Genomic DNA, 18,119 nt, shown 5'->3' with positions numbered 1-18,119 from the left:
GAAACAAAAGAAAGGACTATGCAGCACTTTAAAGACTAAAAAGATGGTTTATTAGGTGATGAGCTTTCGTGGGCCAGACTCACTTCCTCAGATCAAATTCTGGAAGAGAATTAGCATGACCATATATACCAAAGGAATACAATGAAAAAAAAAGTGAACACATTATATATGTCAGTTTTATAATGTTCTCACTTTTTTTTCTTCATTTTTTTCATTGTATTTCTTTGGTATATATGGTCATGCCAATTCTCTTCCAGAATTTGATCTGAGGAAGTGGGTCTGGCCCACGAAAGCTCATCACCTAATAAACCATCTTTTTAGTCTTTAAAGTGCTGCTTAGCCCTTTCTTTTGTTTCAGCAAGATCAGACCAACACGGCTATATCTCTATCAAGTTAAATGGTGTCTGGTTGGGCCAGAGCAGTCCCTACCCACCCACAGTGTGGTGTTGTGGGCCCTGCCTGGGCCTGCTGCACTGCAGGTTGGGGACTGTTCCAACACCCCCTTCCCTCTCTGCCCATGGTGCAAAACATAACATTGTAAACAGGATTTTACATCCCTTCAGCAAGCAGCAGCAGAGAAGTAAGGATGACATGGTACATATTGCCCCCTTACTTGCAGAACTGGGCCCTCAGTCAGGTAAAGGTTGCCAGATGGTTTCAACAAAAATACCGGACACACTTGACTTTACATTACAATCTACATTACATCTTATTTAGAAAATACCAGACATTTATATTTTCTCAGTTTGTTTCCTGGACAGAAACCTCAAATACTGGACTGTCTGGTTCAAAACTGGACACCTGGCAACCCTATTGTCAGCAGGCACCACTCTCCGGCCACCCAGCTCTGAAGGCAGCATCGCAGGAGGAACATCACATAGGTAAGGTATTGCCACTCTTACTTCTGCACTGCTGCTGCTGGGGTGCTGACTTCAGAGCTAGGCACCCAGACAACTGCTGCTGCTTTCTGGCCACCCCCACTTTAAAGACAGTGCAGAAGTAAGGGTGGCAATACCACAATCTCTCTAAAACAATGTTGTCATCCCCTGCAGTTCCTTTTTGCATCAGGACTCCCAATTTGAGGAAAGCTGAGTTGCCCCCCTCCTCTCTGGGGAATTACTGTCATTTAGGATTAAAGCACAAAAGACCACATTTCATGGCAGGGGCAGATTTTATGGTCCATGATGTGTTCTTCATGGCCAGAAACTTGGTAAAATCCTAATTACAGTAAACCCTCACTATACCTAGTGGATACATTTGTAACACCACCATGAATGGCAAAATCTACAAATACTGGGGGTGGGAAGAGTGGAGCAATTGGGGTGTGTGTGTGTGTGTGTGCGTGTGTGTGTGTAAAAGCTGACTGCTTCTGGGGCCCCCCCTCCTGAGGTTGTATTCCACTCCTCCTAAAGCTGGGGATGGGGTACAATCTGGGGAAGAGGAGAGGAAGGTGCCAGAAAAGAGCAGGGGTTGGGAACAGGGGAGGGATGCAGAATCGCAAATAGCAATTCCATGAATTGCTGTATAACCTCCCCCCTGGTTTGAACATACTTGTATTTTAATTGACTTGTTTGCACATATCAGAAGTAAAAACAATCTAATAGTTGTCATTCTTTATTTTGACATGAATTATCAGCAGTAGTATAGCAAATGGGTAAAATGAGCCATTTTCATCTAGTCGAAAGTTTAATCTTGCAGAACACCATGGATTGTAGTCATTTGATAGAATTATAATTCTATTTAGAAATGGCATATTGCTTCTTTCTGCCATTGTGCCATCACAAAAGGGTTTTCTGATTATTGTTATAAAGATCAGGCACTCTTTGTATTGTCTGACCCTCCAGCTGTAAAAATTGAAAGAGATTTTTTTAAAAAGCTTAAATATTGATATCTGTCAAAATGATCACAAATAATTCAATTCTGCCATTCCCTAATTGTTTTATAGCAACTAATGTTGAATAGATTGCCCACACGTGGGACACCCAAATTCCAAGTTTGGTCCCAATTTATCAGAATCTGCAATTGTCCACTTCTTTTTCTTCTACCCCACCCTTTTTTCCTTCCCTCTTTCTCTGTTTAGTGATTTATGAGTACCTATTTTATTCTTTGCTGTGGATAATGTTTACTCGTTTGCAAAGTTTAATTTTAACCCAATGTAATGTATCTTTTGGCCAGTCTACAGTGTGGCGTCTATTCTTATTTTCTGAAATCAAAACAGAAGGTTCACAAACACAGAGCTGTCAGCATAAACAAGACCATCATGTTTATGGTGTGGATTCCATTTTTGTGTGTGTGTGTTTTGTGAGGGGATCGGGGTTGAGGTGTGAGTGTAGTGTAATTTTAAAATGTGCAAATTCACTTGTAATTTATAATAATTTGTATGTCTGTGAAAATTATTCTTACCTTTAAAGCCATTCTCTCTCTAGCTAATTGTACTTTTTTTCTCTTGACCATAGAATGACGAGTACACAAACTATTGGGCCCTTTTTTTCCTGTTACCGAAAATAAAAATACTTCCAGAAATGTACAAATTTATTCAACTTATTCAAACTTGCAGAAGGGATAACATTCACAACAAATTACTTATTTAGTGCTCCTTTACTTTAATGATACACATCTTGCTGTCAGCTGGATTATATCTTATTTTAAAAGAGACTTACAAACATCTCTTGGTTCCCTCATTTTACCCTAGGTTCAAATGTCATACTGTAAAATGTTTTTATTTCAGATGTGTGCCAGTGTCTGTCGTGTGTAATTTCAAGTGTACATTTCAAGTGTACATTTGACTTTTCTTTTTCATAATTAATAGTTGTTTCTATACAAAAACTGTGCTAAGATGAAGTTAAAGTTGAGGGTACATATCAGTAATTTAAGGTAAATTAAATTTCATGATGCTGAAATTATCCCAAATCCAAGTTTTGTAAACCAAGGAAATTCAGAGATTGTGTTAAAGTATAATTTCCTGGACTATTGTGGAGACTTTTCTTCTTGTAATAACTGTGTTTATATTATTTCTTCTAAGAAGATGTTTTGTGTTGTATAATTGTTATACAACATGCTGTAAACTATTACATGGTTCTCAATGCCTTTTCACACTCATCAGAGAAATTATATTAGAGCCATTCTAGCAATTCACTTGTACTTAAAAATATAACTGTTGTGTGGTCAGGCTGTAAAGATTAAACTATAACTTGTGCGAATTTGACTCTTAATTTGGTTAATTTTTTACTGTATTGCATAGTGGAAACAATTCAGCATTTCTGTGTATTTCTTCCATTATATTTATTTTCCCCTACAGTTGTAAATTCCTAAATGAGTTTGTCACTAGTCTTCAGTCTTAATTACTTGGCATTGGAATTATAGCCTCACTGGTATGTTTGTTTTGTTTGCCCGAGGGTTTTCTATTTAAAATGTAAGCAATTAAGATTTAAAAAATGGGTAAGTCTGAGCATAGCACAACATTATGGTGACCATGAGGAAATAGTTTAATTGCTAACTGTAGAAATTCATTCTTAAACTGTGTGATGAACATGATGAATAGAAAGATTTAAAATATGCACTGTGTATGTATCTTGTTTGTAGTCTAATTGTGTGTGTGTGTGTGTGTGTGTGTGTACATTTACTAATTATGCACTGGTTATGTTAAAATATTACATTGAGAACTCATCTTCTTTAGACAATGAATTGTTTTTTCCTTGGCTATCAGCTGCACTTTATAAAAGAAAGAGAGAAACAAACATCAAAAACGTTAATATGTTTTGGGAAGTCAGCAAGGATGAAATATCAAAAATTGGTTTCAAAAGGTAGTGCAACTTCTGTAGCAAGCAGATTTTTGTATTTCCCTTCGGGCTAATCTAGGCAGAACAGTGGGAAATTCTTTGCATATGCATAAAGAACATCACTTGTAGAGTTCAAGTGGCAAAGGGATAATATATTCTTCTGAACAGACATTTTTATTCCCTGACCCCAGCATTCAAGCTGATGGGCAGGAGATAACACCTTCCATAGGAATTCAACATTTTGCATTAGGTGAAGGTTTTGTTTTACTATTAGAGTTACAGAACAAACATTTAAGAATTATAGCACATAATATGAAGGTTGTGGGATTAATGCATGCAGCAATTTACAAGTATTTCATAAAGTCTAAACATTATACACATTGGTTTAAATCTAATATCTACTGTAACAAGACTAACACACAGGTGAGACAGACTAGTTTCCAGCTATGCATTTGTGAGTATTCAGTGAGACATCAGGACCTTGTCATAAGGTGGCAGCTGGTCTGCTAGCATTACAATTATAGCTGTCTGTGATTGTTGGGAAAAAGGGAAAATATTTAAAGACACTATATAAGACATTATAAAGGGATATGTATGTATATGTTGCTAAGAAGAGCTTGTTAGAATGTCTTTTTCTTATCCGACATATTTCTGGTCATCAGAAAACTTGAAAATATCCCAATAGTTTAGACCTTTATTCAGCAAAGTGATTAAAACTTTCTCAAGTCCATCCTACTCAGGAAAGTGCACAAACATATGCTCAATTTTAAGCGTATAATATGTTTAAGTGCTTCAGTGAGTAAAGATAGACTTAAATATGTCTTTAAGTTCTTTACTGAATCAGGGCCCTGTAATCAGCATTAGTTATAAATGTGTGACATCATATAAACAATAGTCCTTTAGTTAAGTATTGAAAATATTGTCTTTAATATAGTTTGCTTCATATAAGGGATGATAGGGTGTAAACGACTAAGTGTTTAACCAGTAAGTGGATGCTTATCCATTAATGACGTCGGTTATACTCAACCTCACAGAGAGGCAGCTTTGCTACAGCAGAGCAATGAAGTTTCCTCCCCGAGAGCCCGGTGAGCAAGAGCTGCCGGCTCCACTCCCAGGAAGGAGGCTTTGGTTTGGCAGTGAAGCCACCTCTCCAGGAGCTGGGCTGTCATGAGCTGGCAGGCCTACTCCGGGGGAGGCTTCGCTGTGGACTCTGTAGCTAAGCTTTTTACTGTAGAGCCTGCAGCGCATGTAATCATGTAACTGCTGAGATGTTCAGCAGTTACATTTACCCTATTTCCTGTGTTTTAACATCCCTAATTTTTATACTGTCTATGGAATGTCCTTCCCTAATCTCCTGTATCAGTGGGCTTTTTCAGAAGATAATGGATTTTATATTTTGATTTTTCTAGTAGAGAAATTACTATAACTACCTTGGAATATGCCTTCTTCAAAATCTGACAGATTATTGTATCTTTGGGCTGTACCTATTTTGTGTGTCTCATATATTTTAATTTTTCTTATTGGCTTCATATGGCATTGCATCTGCTGCTGTTTGTTGAATAGGATTCCAGTTGCTGCTGGCAAAGTGTAGGCTTAGTCACACTGATGTCAGTGCTCTTTCTTTTTTGTATTCTTGTCATTTTTCTTCTTGTTTTCCAATGATTGAATGAACCCCTATGGTATAGTGCTACTCAGTGTGTCTTTTGCACAACTTAAATATCCATTGCTGTAGCTCATTTTGTAAATAGTGTTGCAACTAACCTGCTAAATGGTTGGTCATTATATAGAAAATGTTGATACTCCTTTTGGTCTTTTGTTGGATTATCAGATATTAATACACGTTCCATGCTCTGATAATTTGTTACCTGTCCTTGTGTATTTTTTTAAGTAATGTTCATAGCCATTTTTTAGCTTGATGGTGAAAAATAAACTCTGCATGGTTTTGTACTTAATGGGTATGTCTAGACTACAAACCTCTTTTGAAAGAAGCTTTTTTGAAAAAGCTCTTTTGAAAAAGCCTCTTTTGAAAGAGATCGTCTAGATATCCACAAGCGTTTTGAAAAAGCGATTCACTTTTTCGAAAGAGAGCACCCAGGCAATCTGGATGCTCTCTTTTAAAAAAAAGTCCTATTTGCCTTCAAGAACGCCTTTTTTTTTTTTTTTTTTTTTTTTTTTTTTGAAAGAGCATTCTTCCTGGTAAAAGTAGGTTTACCAATTTCGAAAAAACCCACCACGTTCTTTCGATTTAATTTTGAAAGAACGCAATGGCAGTCTAGATGCAGGTGAAGTTTTTTTGAAAAAAGGGCACTTTTTTAAAGAATCTCAGTAGACTGGACACATCCAATGTGTTTAGAGTTTATGGAAGTATAAATGTGTCAAACTGGGAAAACAGTACTTCCATTAAAATAAATGTCTGATATGATAGAAATGTATGTGATTAGTCCATTTAAGTGTCATTGTTTGAGAGTTTGCTGCTAGCATGTTATTCCTTCATTGAATTCTGTGTGTGTTTCACTAATGCTTCAATTTTAGACAAGTGAACTAGGATGGAAGTGAAGTAGAGCCAAGTGTAAGCAAATTTTTATTACATGAGCCTGTGTTGGTGTACCCTCCAAGTAACTCCATGTGATATGGAAACTAAGTGGGAAAACTGAAGAAGAACCATCACAACAGATTCTGCCTTTTGTCACCTTTGTGAACAGATTGTAGAAGAGATATTGAACACCTTCAAATTTTTGCATATTAAACACAAGTTTTTAAACGTGGCAGGGATAGTCAGCTCATAATTGTTTTGGCAGTTGACATTTGATATTTGGTGTATGTATGTGTGGGTCCCCAGATCCATTTGTTTTCTTTGAAAAGGGCAATGAAAATAAATGAAGCTATTTTCAGAAAGTAGCACAAAAGACTATCCCAAGTAATGCCCTTGTTAACATGTTAGGGGAAAATGTTAAAATTCCTTTCTTCTCTTTGCTACTTTAATGACAAATTGTGAAATTATAATATTTAACTTAGGTTTTAAATTCAGGTGACATTTTCAGATGTTCAGAGGAGGCAATTTAGGGGGCATGAATGTAAAGAGTAGAGATCAAATATAAACTGAATTGGATCTAGCTTAGCCTTGGTTAAAGATGAATAAATAGTAGAAGCTATTAGAATATTTTTGCAATTCCGAAGGCTTTTTAAGGTACTGTCTGTGGAATAAATTTCTAAAGGTAATCAGAAGTTTATATTAGGTTTGCTTTTCCACGATCTATAGTTCAGACAGATTTTTTTTTTTTATTCTAGGTGTAACCGGGTGGCCTGCTAGGGGCCTTGGGGTCCCCTCCAGTTCGAGGGCCACTACCCCGACCCTTCCCTGCCCCGGCTTCTAATGCGCCGTTCCCACGGTCCACTCCCAACAGTCCTTTCCCCGCGTCCTCGCCAATCCCACCGGAGGCTTCCTTTTGCACCCTGTCCACTGCGCCGCTGCTCCGGATTGCTGGCTGGTCCAGCGATGCCACCACCGCAGGGCTTCCCGTCGGCTCTCTCCGTGCCGCCTCGGCCCCCCGCGTCAGTCACCTTCCTTCCACGTCCTCTCCTGGCTGTGTCCCCAGCTGGTGTTGCGGTCTGTCCTGCGGAGGAGGCTGAGAGCAGAATCTCACCTGCTCTCCGCTCACCTCTCCCCCCTCCTGTCTCTTTCTCCCCCCTTTTAAATTCCCCGCTCGGCGTTCCTCCGGCCCCCGCCCTTCCCGGGGCCGCCGCCGGCTTTCTGGGTCCTAAAACCCGCCCGCTAGCCTCCTGACTGCCGGGTGCATGCATGCTAGCCCCGCCGGCTTCCCCCGACCCTGCTGGCTGCTCCGCCGCACGGCGTCGGCCTCCCGGCGCCAGCTGATCCTCCACGCGGGGCTGCGGATCCCGCGTCCGCTAGTGCGGGGGTGGGTCCCCCCGTCACACTAGGAAATTTGGGAAAATGGTTGCTTTTAGTAAATGGATGTATTCATATATGCACAAGACCGCTGCAATGTGAACAAAGGTATCTGCAGTTGACACCAAAAAAGTGTTCACCTTTTGTTTATAAAGTTTCAGGCAACCAATCAAGGAGCAGTAAAAGTAGTCAATTTAAATGGCCAGTCATACACCATAGAGAGAGTAAACAGATGAAGATAGTCTTGTCACATTTTTCACAGTGAATCATAATCTTGTAAAAATGAGTGTTCACACAGATATTTTACTAATGGGATAAAAAGACTATATTTGGAAGAGAGCTTGTTCACTGAAAATAGCTCTTGCAGCTTTAATTATGATGATTTGAAGCTCTGCGCAGTGATGTTAAGCATTTTCACACTCTCTGAATGACTTTCAAACCATGAAATTTTGTGTCGACGAGAATGGCAGGAAGTAATGAAAGCAATGCAAGATATTTTAACAAGTGTAGCAAAGATTTTTATCTTTAGAACACAAATGTGTATACTGCTACTATTTTTCCTCCTTTTGTTTTACTAATAAAATGGAAGTAATTTCAGGCTATATAAATGGATGACTTAAACTATAAACCCAGGTAAGAACTTTAAATACTATGTGGAAAGTTAATGCAGCTGTAGAGTCAGTAATTGAAAGAATGGGATACAGCTGGCTTCCCAGTCTTATCCAAGCCAGAGAAGGGAAGTGGCTTTTCTTAGAGAAAAGGATTATGAGAGTACCTCCTAAAACAGAGGGGAAAACTAGATCCAGATTTTTTATAGGCAACAGAAACTTGCCGAGGGGATACAAAAAAAACCCTCATTGCTATATGTGAGAGACAATGTAGTGCTATAACTTGCTCCATATCAGATTTCCTCTTTGTAATCAAAACTGTGGAAAAGGTGCAGTTATATTATTTGATATTGATCAAAGAAAGTAAGAATCTTCATTTTGCCAATCAAATAATTTACTTGTAATTTTGAGAGTGTCACGGTGTACATGAGTGGCTGTAAATTTTTAGGAAGAAAGGGTAGATTATAAACTCTTTGGGACATGGACTGTATCATCTTCTGTATTTTGTGTAACACCTAGCACAATGGGGTCCCAATTCACCACAATCCAAATAAATAATAAACAATATTTAGGATGAGTTTTTAATCATGTTTACTAATTATCTTAAACAATCTCCTCCCTACCTATGCCTGTTTGCCCTTTTGACTAACTTACATATTACATACCCTCGAGTAATTTTTAATTATAGTAATTAAGTGTATTTTTGTTCAGCACACCAAAAGTAGTTTTGTTTTATTTACTGGGAAAAAGAAAAAATTACATATTTACTAACTATTTTGCTTTCTATTGTCATCTTCTCTTCAGAAAGTAATTTGTGGTCAGCAGAACCTAGCAGGGAGCCTCCTTTCCCTCCAGATGGCTGTGACATTTGAGTAAACCTTGGAGGATTAAAGGCACTCTAGTGAGCGCTCTCAGTAAACTCCTGACACAACCTGACAGTGCTAATCTGGGTTCTGGACTGATTAGATGTCCAAGGGTGAAGAAAAAAACAACTGTGCAATAGTCATGTGCATTTATGAGCAACACAACTAAAAACAAACCCGTATCTCAAATTTAAAGGAAAGATGTTTGAAGAGGCAGAACAAACCTGTTGCAAATTAAATATTCAGCTACAATCATTTATATTGCTTCCTACACATTAATTTGAAATTGTTAAGAGCTTTTTTTGCCTGAATGGTCACAGCTTGATATAAATGTCTTTACTCTGTGTTTAATAAGGTTTGCAAACAATCTAAATGGCTAAATGATAGCAGAAACTATAGAAATTGATCTGAGTGAACCAAGACTACTAAATCTAATTATGCATTATCACCATCTGCTGTAATATGGCAACAGAATAAACAGAGACCCCTTTATTTTGGAGAGAGGAAAATGTCCCATTTTACTTTTTGTAATGGAGAACTCATTTTGCATACCTGCGAATACATTTGAAGGTAAGCTCTGCTTTTCGCTTAACATATTTACAGTTCTAAAGCTTGACATTAAATATTTCAATATGTTCTCAGTTTAATTTGATTAAAGTTGGAAAGTTATTGTTAAATTGTCAAGTCTCAAAAATTTTAAATAAATCCAATGAACCTTTAAAAATTTCATGAAAACAGGTGTATAATTATTAGTATTATACATGTCTTGAGATAATGAATTTCCTTTGTCTGAATGAATATTAAATCGTACCGTTTAACACCTCTCTCCTGGTAAACAATGTTGCAATCCTGGTTTGTAAATTGATCTGACTTATCCATAGATTGCCTTTACTACACAGCAGTTGGCTAGGGTAATTTCATGCCTTTCAGTGTCTTCTAAGTCTGAGGCCAGATAGGAGGTCTGCTTTTATTTCATTCCTATTTAATTTTTCATAAAATATAAAAAATTTGGCTTTTTGGAAAAGCGTGATTTAAATATACCCTCAGAAAAACAAGAAAGATTCAACATGACTTTTCTAACAAACATAGCACCCTTGAACTTGTTGCATATAATATATAATGTAATATTAAATTACAGTTATGATAATATTAAAATTGTACTCAGAATTGCCACAGTTACTTTGGCAGGGTTGCAAGGTTGCTTTCCTGTATTTGTGGTGAAGTATATGTACTAAACCTTTAAATTTGTCTTGGTGATTCCTTTTAATGCAAACCCCTGTCTTACATACACAAGCTGTCTGATGAAATACATCACCTTTAAGACTAAGTAATTCAGTCAAACCTGCTAAAATATTACCTCCTCTGGTGAGTGAAGAAAGATGTTGTTTAAGATGTTTTTCAGTAGGGTATTTTTGGATGCAAAATTTTCAGTTAAAAACAGAAATTGTGAGGCTTTTTTGTTTACATTAGACCAAAAAAACAAGGGAAAAAGAAATGAACCTTCATATTATACATCGCAGATAATTGTGATTAGTAATGCATGTTTTATTGGATATATCAACACAGTAGCATAAATTTGTTGAATGATCTGAGTAAAAAACAATGACATGGTGGCTAATTTAACTTGTAGATATTTTGTAAAATAATGATGGCTTTAAAAAGGATGATTAAATACTGAAAAACATCAGTGTTCCCCCATTCTTAATAAATTAACACCCCATCCCCCTGTTCCCTTCTGCCTATTCTGCCCACAGCTGCAGATGACCATTAAATAACTGCACTCAAATACCTTCAGTCTCCCCTAAATTATTCAGTCTTGTAGACTAAATTTCTAAACATTTGTTTACTTTTTTCAAAGAGGAGAAAAGCAAGTTCTCTCCAAGCAAGGCCAGGGAGGGTATGAAAAGTTCTAGTTGCGGTTAAGCTAAAATACCTTGTTAAAGATCTAAACCTTATTTTTAACAGGTGACTTGGAATCTGAACAAGGTAGACCAGTAACTTTTTATGTCCTCAGATTTCCAGTCAGGAAAAAAGACCAGATTATATGTGGAGGTATTTTTCAGAATTTAGCTTGGAACAAAACCTACATTTATTCAAAATATTTAATTTACAGATAAAAAAACAAATTTGCATGTGTTTAAAAAAAACAAATTTATTGAATGTATTCACAGTGTCCTACAAGAACGGGAACTTTAAAACAACATGAAATATATGTAGGTCCTCCTTTCTCCCCCCGCTTCCCCATACTCAGGTTTGTTTTTCTTTTGTTTGTTATCCTATTTAATGTAGCCCGCATTTATAGCCACTGGTGGTAGAAACACAATGATGTTGCTGCAGGCTTCTTTTTAATGGAGCCCTGCCAGTGTTAGTCATTGTTCCACTTGCTTGAGGCTGCTCAACTGTGCAAGGTTGCTTGGAAACCCTTCTACTGAGTAAAACCTTCCAGTCACTTTTCTCTACCTCCTAAGTCATACCAGCCGAGTGCTTACAGATTCAGAAAGTCACAGTCAATGTGGTTGCTTTTCATGACCTTTTTAGTGCTAAAACAATTACTTTTTAGTTCAGGAGTGTATTTAATTGTAGCTACCTATTGTAGTGTGCATGACTGTCTAGGTTAAAAAAATAAACAGACACTATATTAGCCGGTAAACAATTTTAATTGATGCCCACCAAGTTAATGCATGATTATTTAAAAAGCCTCAGGAAAAGTGAAGCCAGCATACTCTATTTAATAAATAAATAAATAAATAAATAGATCTATCTATCTATCTATCTATCTATCTATCTATCTATCTATCTATCTATCTATCTATCATTAAGAACACACTTCATACAGAGACATGTACCTCATCTAAAAGCAGCTCTCCCAATATGTTTTATATCATTAAAAATAATACACCTTTCTCTGATCCGAATCTCAGTATACCACCTCTTCATTGACATGTACCTCCATTTATCACACTACTGTCCTTTGTAACTTTGAAGAAGGCATGCTGCCTTTGATGTTTGTAGGGAACCACTTCGATTTTTTTTTTTAAAGGCAAGCCAACATGTTAAATTAAAAAGTCAGGTTCATTTTTTGGACCCACTTTCCTGAACAAATTTAGCATAACCTTAGCTGCTCTTGAGCTGCATTGTGTTAAAACAAAGACAGATAGTGTTTTAAGTTAGCCAGTATCCAAAAGATTTTTAATTTAATTTATAATTTTTTTAAAACCTTACTATATATTTTAGAAGTGTGCATCTGTCGTTCTGTCTGTAAGTCCATTTGTTCAAGAACTCCCCAAAACGATCAGAGATAGAACCACCAAATTTGTTATGTAGCTTCTTATCTTTGTTATGTAGCTTCTTATCATAACTTTAAACAAGGTCAGGGTTTGATTGTGGAAGATGGGATGTGCAGGGAATGTGATAATTTCATATCAAACAGAAATTGAGGGGTGTAATAGCAGGAACAGTTATATTCACTCTTGGCCACAGGGAGCAACAAGTACGGGGGATACAAATGACCACAAGGGGGGCAGGAAGCACCCCAGCGAGCAGACACTGGCCAGCAGCACAGCTCCTGCCATCGTGTCCTGTTGTGGGGAGCATCTGCTGGCCACTTTGTGGCCACTCTGGGCTAGCCTACATGTCTTCTCCTGCCCCCAGGCTGGCCATACCCTTTATCCCTGGACCAGCCTCAGGGAGAAGCCCCAGTGAGTTTATGGTCTAAATCATTGATACTCAGACTGTACCTTGCAAGCCACAAGTGGCTCTTTAATGTGCCTCCTGTGGCTTTTTGCAGCACATGGTATTAAAATACTTTGAGTTAATTAACCTGTGAGGATGCTTTTACTATGTTATTAACCATTTAAGTTATCAGCTTGTACTATATTATTAACTTACTTGCTGTGTGATTAATATATGTACATAAAATAAATATTCTACCATTATAATGTTTAAATATGAATAGTTATAGCGTACATGAAACTATGAGTTTCCACTACTGTGGCTCATTGGGAAAGTGTTGATCGCTAATTTGGCTTCTAAGTAATCACTGATCTAAATATTAGTCAGACAATTAGCGGAGCTGACAAACTGTATGGGAGAGGGTTAGAGCAATAAGATTCATTGTAGGATTACTCAGTTGAAATACGTGCACACCATAGTTGTATGTTAAGAGTTTTTAAAGCATGAAGTTAAAAAAACCCACTGCTGTAGATTCCCTATTTAAGTTCATGAATTGTTTATCCATCCATCCATCCATCCATCCATCCATCCAAACAAGGGACCTTCAGGTACAGAGAAGCCCCAAGCTGCTTTAAGTGGCTGGCTTCCCCTGTAGGCTCTCTACTCCAGGAATCGGGGGCAGAGGAGGTTGCCTGCGTTGCCCCCTTCCCCGGGCCAGTAGGAGCTTTAGGATTGTGCTGGGGGTACAGGCAGCATATGAAGCTTTTGCCCTTCCTTTCCAGCACCCAAAGTAGAAAGCCACATGGAATATCCACCCATTTTGAGCAGCTGGGAGTGTGGCAAGCAGGGAACCTGCCTTGGGGTCCTGCAGGGCTTCTGGCCGGGAGGCACCAAGGTATACCTCCCAGCCCCAACCTGCCTCTGGCACCCCAGTCTCTTGCTGCCCCAGGTCACCACCCAAACTGTCAGCATCCCCCCTTCTCCAAGGCCAAAATCCTCTCTTTCATTCATACTCTCTCCCTGACTCTGCACCCTCTTCTCCCAGGTCATCACCCAAACTCTCTGCACCCCCTTTCTCTGCATCTCCTAGATCACAATTCCCTCCCAGAGCCTACACCCCCTCCTACACCCTTCCTCCATGCCAGAACTGCACCCCAGTTCTCTGACCCAGATGACAATCCTCTCCTTCACTCAACCTCTGTCCCAGACCCCTCACGCTCTCCATAGAAATATGGAGCCCTTGACCACTTACCAAAATCTTTGTGTATCTCCTGATCCAAAATTATTGCCCACACCTGTTCTAAACTAAATAATGTTTAAGAAAGAGGGAAGAAACACATAATGACAAACAATCCATTTCAAAATAGCACTTGGGGCATTCTTTCATGTCAATCCAGGACCATTTGCTGTGTGAGTAAATGTTCACACTCTTCTAGCGGAGTTATTAGCTCAGTAGCAGGCTTGGGTTTGTTTTGACTCTGCTTGATGGGAGTATTTTCCATGCAGAACAGTCTTAAATGATGCAGCAAATCTCTTGTGGATACAAAGAAATGATAACTCATCTGTTCAGGAACAGCCATCTGTCACACTCCCACAGTGCTGAAACTTTTTCCCCGTAATTGTTGTTGATTGACATGTCTGTTTATGGCAGTGGTGCCTGTGAACAAGGAAGGCTTCTTTGTCATCTGGGTGTATCAGGAAGTTCCGGACTCTTCCAACAAAAACTTCCAACTGTATAGATCAAAAGGCAGTCTTATTGGTAGAGAAATTGTTTTTATAAGAATCCCAAATTGTTTTTGTGACCTGGTAACCAGGAGTTTGCCTTGGAGTAGATCACAGTTCCTGGAGTAACCAACAGTTTCTATAAATGTTTGTGGGTTGAATGCTAGTATAATATAGCATTTTAAAAGTTTTGTAAGTGAAAACTTTTACTGTTGCTTTTAATGATCTTCATACCTACTTGGGAGAGCAACGTAAATTGATTTTTAAGTTCTATGATGATACTGTTTCAGGTCAGATATAAAATCCACTTCTTTGGACTGTTCAGATGGTACTTTTAAAAACTTACTGGCTTGTCAGGGTCATTCAGTAGTAGGTGAGCAAGGCAGGTAATTTGAAAAATGGAAATGCCAGCTGTCACATTTAAAATTTTTTAAATTCTCTTCTTTCGTAAGTCAGTTAGGGTCTCTGAGGTACATATGTGTATTTCTCTCTGCATGTCTACTTATGTACGGTATGTGGTAGTATTTGTTTAATTGTCTGGGTTAGAGTTTTACAGAACAACATTTCCAAATTTGTTGGAAATATAATTTGGAAACAGTAGAAGTAGGGCAAAATAGTGTGAGCAGATTCAAAAGGATTTAGATTATTCTGGTTCATTGGTCCAGCATTTAATAAATACAGCTGAGTTTAGAAAAACATAAAACAATTTTTCTCATAGCAAGGATTCATCCTAGAAAATATGGAAAGTGATGGAAGCATTTCATACTGATCAGTATTTAGCACTATTGTTGAAAAGTCGCTGAAACCATTAACCCACTTGCATGTTAGTAAGAGAACAAAATTCTAGGATATATTAGAGGGATAGAATACAAACAAGATTTAATAATGTTGCCATGGAAGCCAATGAAATAAATATTTCTGCAGTTATCTTTGTACCACAGAGAAAAATGTTGCCATGGGTGGGTCAGGAGTGTGAAAAATCCTGGCCAAGCTATGCTGACCTAATTAACTCTCAGTGTAGAAGCAACTTTATCAACAGAAGAATGCTTTCATCATCTTACATAACTTCAGTCAGAGAGGTAATGTTCTTACACTAATAGAAAAGCCCTGTCTGTCAGCTTGAGCTGTGTATGCACTAGTTTTATTCCAAATAGTTATACTGATGTAGTCTCCAGATTGTACATATAGCCTGCCTTGGAGAATGAACAGTAAAAGTGATACTGTAGTAGGCCTGTAGAATCTGTCATGTTGTGAAGCTAAGTTAATTGGACTGTTCCGTCTCTGAATATCAGGAACTTTCAGAAAACTGAACAAATATTTTTTTTCGAGTGTTGCAAGGGACTAATTAATTGCTTTCACTAATCCAAGGTTAAAATGATGGGCATAATCTATAGTAGCAAATATTATGTTTACAAATACTAGATAATATTTAATCATGTGAGAATGTAGGAGACTGAACTAGATAACCTCTGAGGTCCCTTCCAATCCTATATGTGATTCTGTAGAACTTGGAGACATAAGCCAAGTTCTCCATTACAATCTTGAGTCAATCTATGTTAGATTTGTTTATAGTCTCTGCATTAAGGACTGGGTGGCTGAGGTCTGTTCCTTGTGTTGGTGGTGCACACTTCACCAGGGGTGCTTGCAGTGACTGAAGAAGGCAATATGGGGGACTAAGTGGCAGGGTCCTCAGTTGCACACAGCTCCCAACTGGGAACCCGGCTGCCCCCTGGATCTTCTCATCTCTGTGCTCCAAGCTGGGACTTGGGCTGTGTTGAGGGAGAGAGGGAAGAGGAAAGTTGCCTGGGATTTCTCATGTCTGTTGGAGAGATCTGTGCCTTTCGCTATAGGTAGGATCTCTCTGGTCTGGAACTCTCTGGTCTAGCAACATCTGTGCTCATTCTAGACAGGGACTGGGGGAGGGGGGAAAACACGTCCAGGAGTCTAGTAGCCAGCAGTAGGGCTCAGGAGCACAACCAGGACAGTGATGGGATTGTGGCCGGAGCCAGTGCCAAGGAGTGTGACAGCTGGGGCTGGGGAATGAAACCAGCGCAGGGTTGGGAATTAGGGTTGCCAGGTGACTGGTTTTGAACTGGACAGTCCAGTATTTGAGAATTCTGTCGGGGAAATGAATTGAGAAAATATAAATGAGAAAATATAAGAGTCTGGTATTTCCTAACTAAGATGTAATGTAGATTGTGCTGTAATGTCAAGTGTGTCCGGTATTTTTGTTGAAACCATCTGGCAACCCTATGGGAGTATGGCCGGGGAGTAGTAGCCAGTGTCTGGGGCCAGTGGCAGGGCAAGAAGTATGACCAGCAGTTGGCACCAGGTGCATGACTGAGGCTGCGGCTGGCAGTATGGCTGGGAATAGAGCCAGTGCAGGGCTGGAAACAGGGCCACAGCCTGCATCAGGGATAGGGGCAGGGCTGCGAAGTGCGACTGGGTAGTACATCCAGCATCTGAGGCAATGGCCAGCGGCAGGGCCAGGAGTATGGTTGGGGCCAGGGATCACAGTCAACAGCTGCGGCTGGGCCAGGGCCAGAAGTGTGGCTAGGAGAGGAGCCCATTGGCCAAGAGCCTGGAAGACCCCCCCCCCCCCCCCCCAGGAGAGCCTGGAGGCCAGCAGCAGGAGGCCAACATTGACCTCCCAGTTCGAGCAAACTCCCTCGTTTGGGACTGGTCAGGTTCCGCTGGTACTGGGCTAGGGAGGTCCAACTTGTACAACCTTTCCTTCTTGTTTTACCTCCAGAATTCTTAATCATCAGAACCAGGCTGCCAAAAAAGTAATGATTATTTTTTAAATTGCTATTTTAATTTGAATTACATAGCTGCTTTTTTTCTTTCAAAAAAAGGGATTTCAAATAATATAAAGTTATATTAAAATATTTCATAATTTAAATTAAAAATATTAAAGTAGAACATATTTGCTGTCAAAGTTTTAAAAAAAGGTGGAAACCACTGTATTTATGGAAGACACAGGCTAGGCATGTGGAACCAGAGATTGCTGACGTGCTAAACCAGCTTTTGGGAGCAACTTCTGTAGGTGCAGAGAACATTTTTCCTATATCTGTTTATTTAACTCGCTCAATTCAATGACTAGTTTATTCAGTTTTCCTGTTGCAGTCTTTATTGGTTCAATTTAAATCCACACTGCTCACAGTAGTAGCCAGTGGACAACAACTTCTGGTTTTTCATTGTGGCATTCCACATGTGGTAAACTTTGGAAACTTTCAGATAGGGAGTTAGCTCGGTAATGGATCTGCATTTCTCAAGAGTTTGGGAAGTATTAGTATCCCAGTTTTACAGATGGGGAACTGAGACACAGATAGATTTACTTTTCTAAGGTCTGGGGCAGAGGAGGGAATTGAGCCAGAGTCTCCTGTGACCTGAGCCACTTTTAATTTTTTTATAGACAGAACTATACATGAACATGTAATAGATGTGTGTATAAAAGTATAGAGGTGTATGCACCTGTCTGTCTTTCACCCATATTCTGTGAAATGGGTGGGAAAGAGATAGTGGCACTGTGAGAAACCTTAATGTTTCTTTTCTAGCCTGTGTTTGT

At 39.0% G+C, this 18,119-nt stretch overlaps 1 protein-coding gene across 4 annotated transcripts in view; it reads left to right on the top strand.

The window, feature by feature from the left end:
• The window catches only part of SLIT2 (slit guidance ligand 2), a 388,563-nt gene that overhangs the window by 103,025 nt on the left and 267,419 nt on the right, over nt 1–18,119 (top strand). The window lies entirely within an intron of this gene.

The sequence above is a fragment of the Pelodiscus sinensis genome, chromosome 5 (assembly GCF_049634645.1).
Source record: "Pelodiscus sinensis isolate JC-2024 chromosome 5, ASM4963464v1, whole genome shotgun sequence".
NCBI classification, from domain to species: Eukaryota; Metazoa; Chordata; order Testudines; family Trionychidae; genus Pelodiscus; species Pelodiscus sinensis.
The sequence above is the reverse complement of the archived record's forward strand: the minus strand, read 5'-3'. Positions and strand labels throughout refer to the sequence as shown.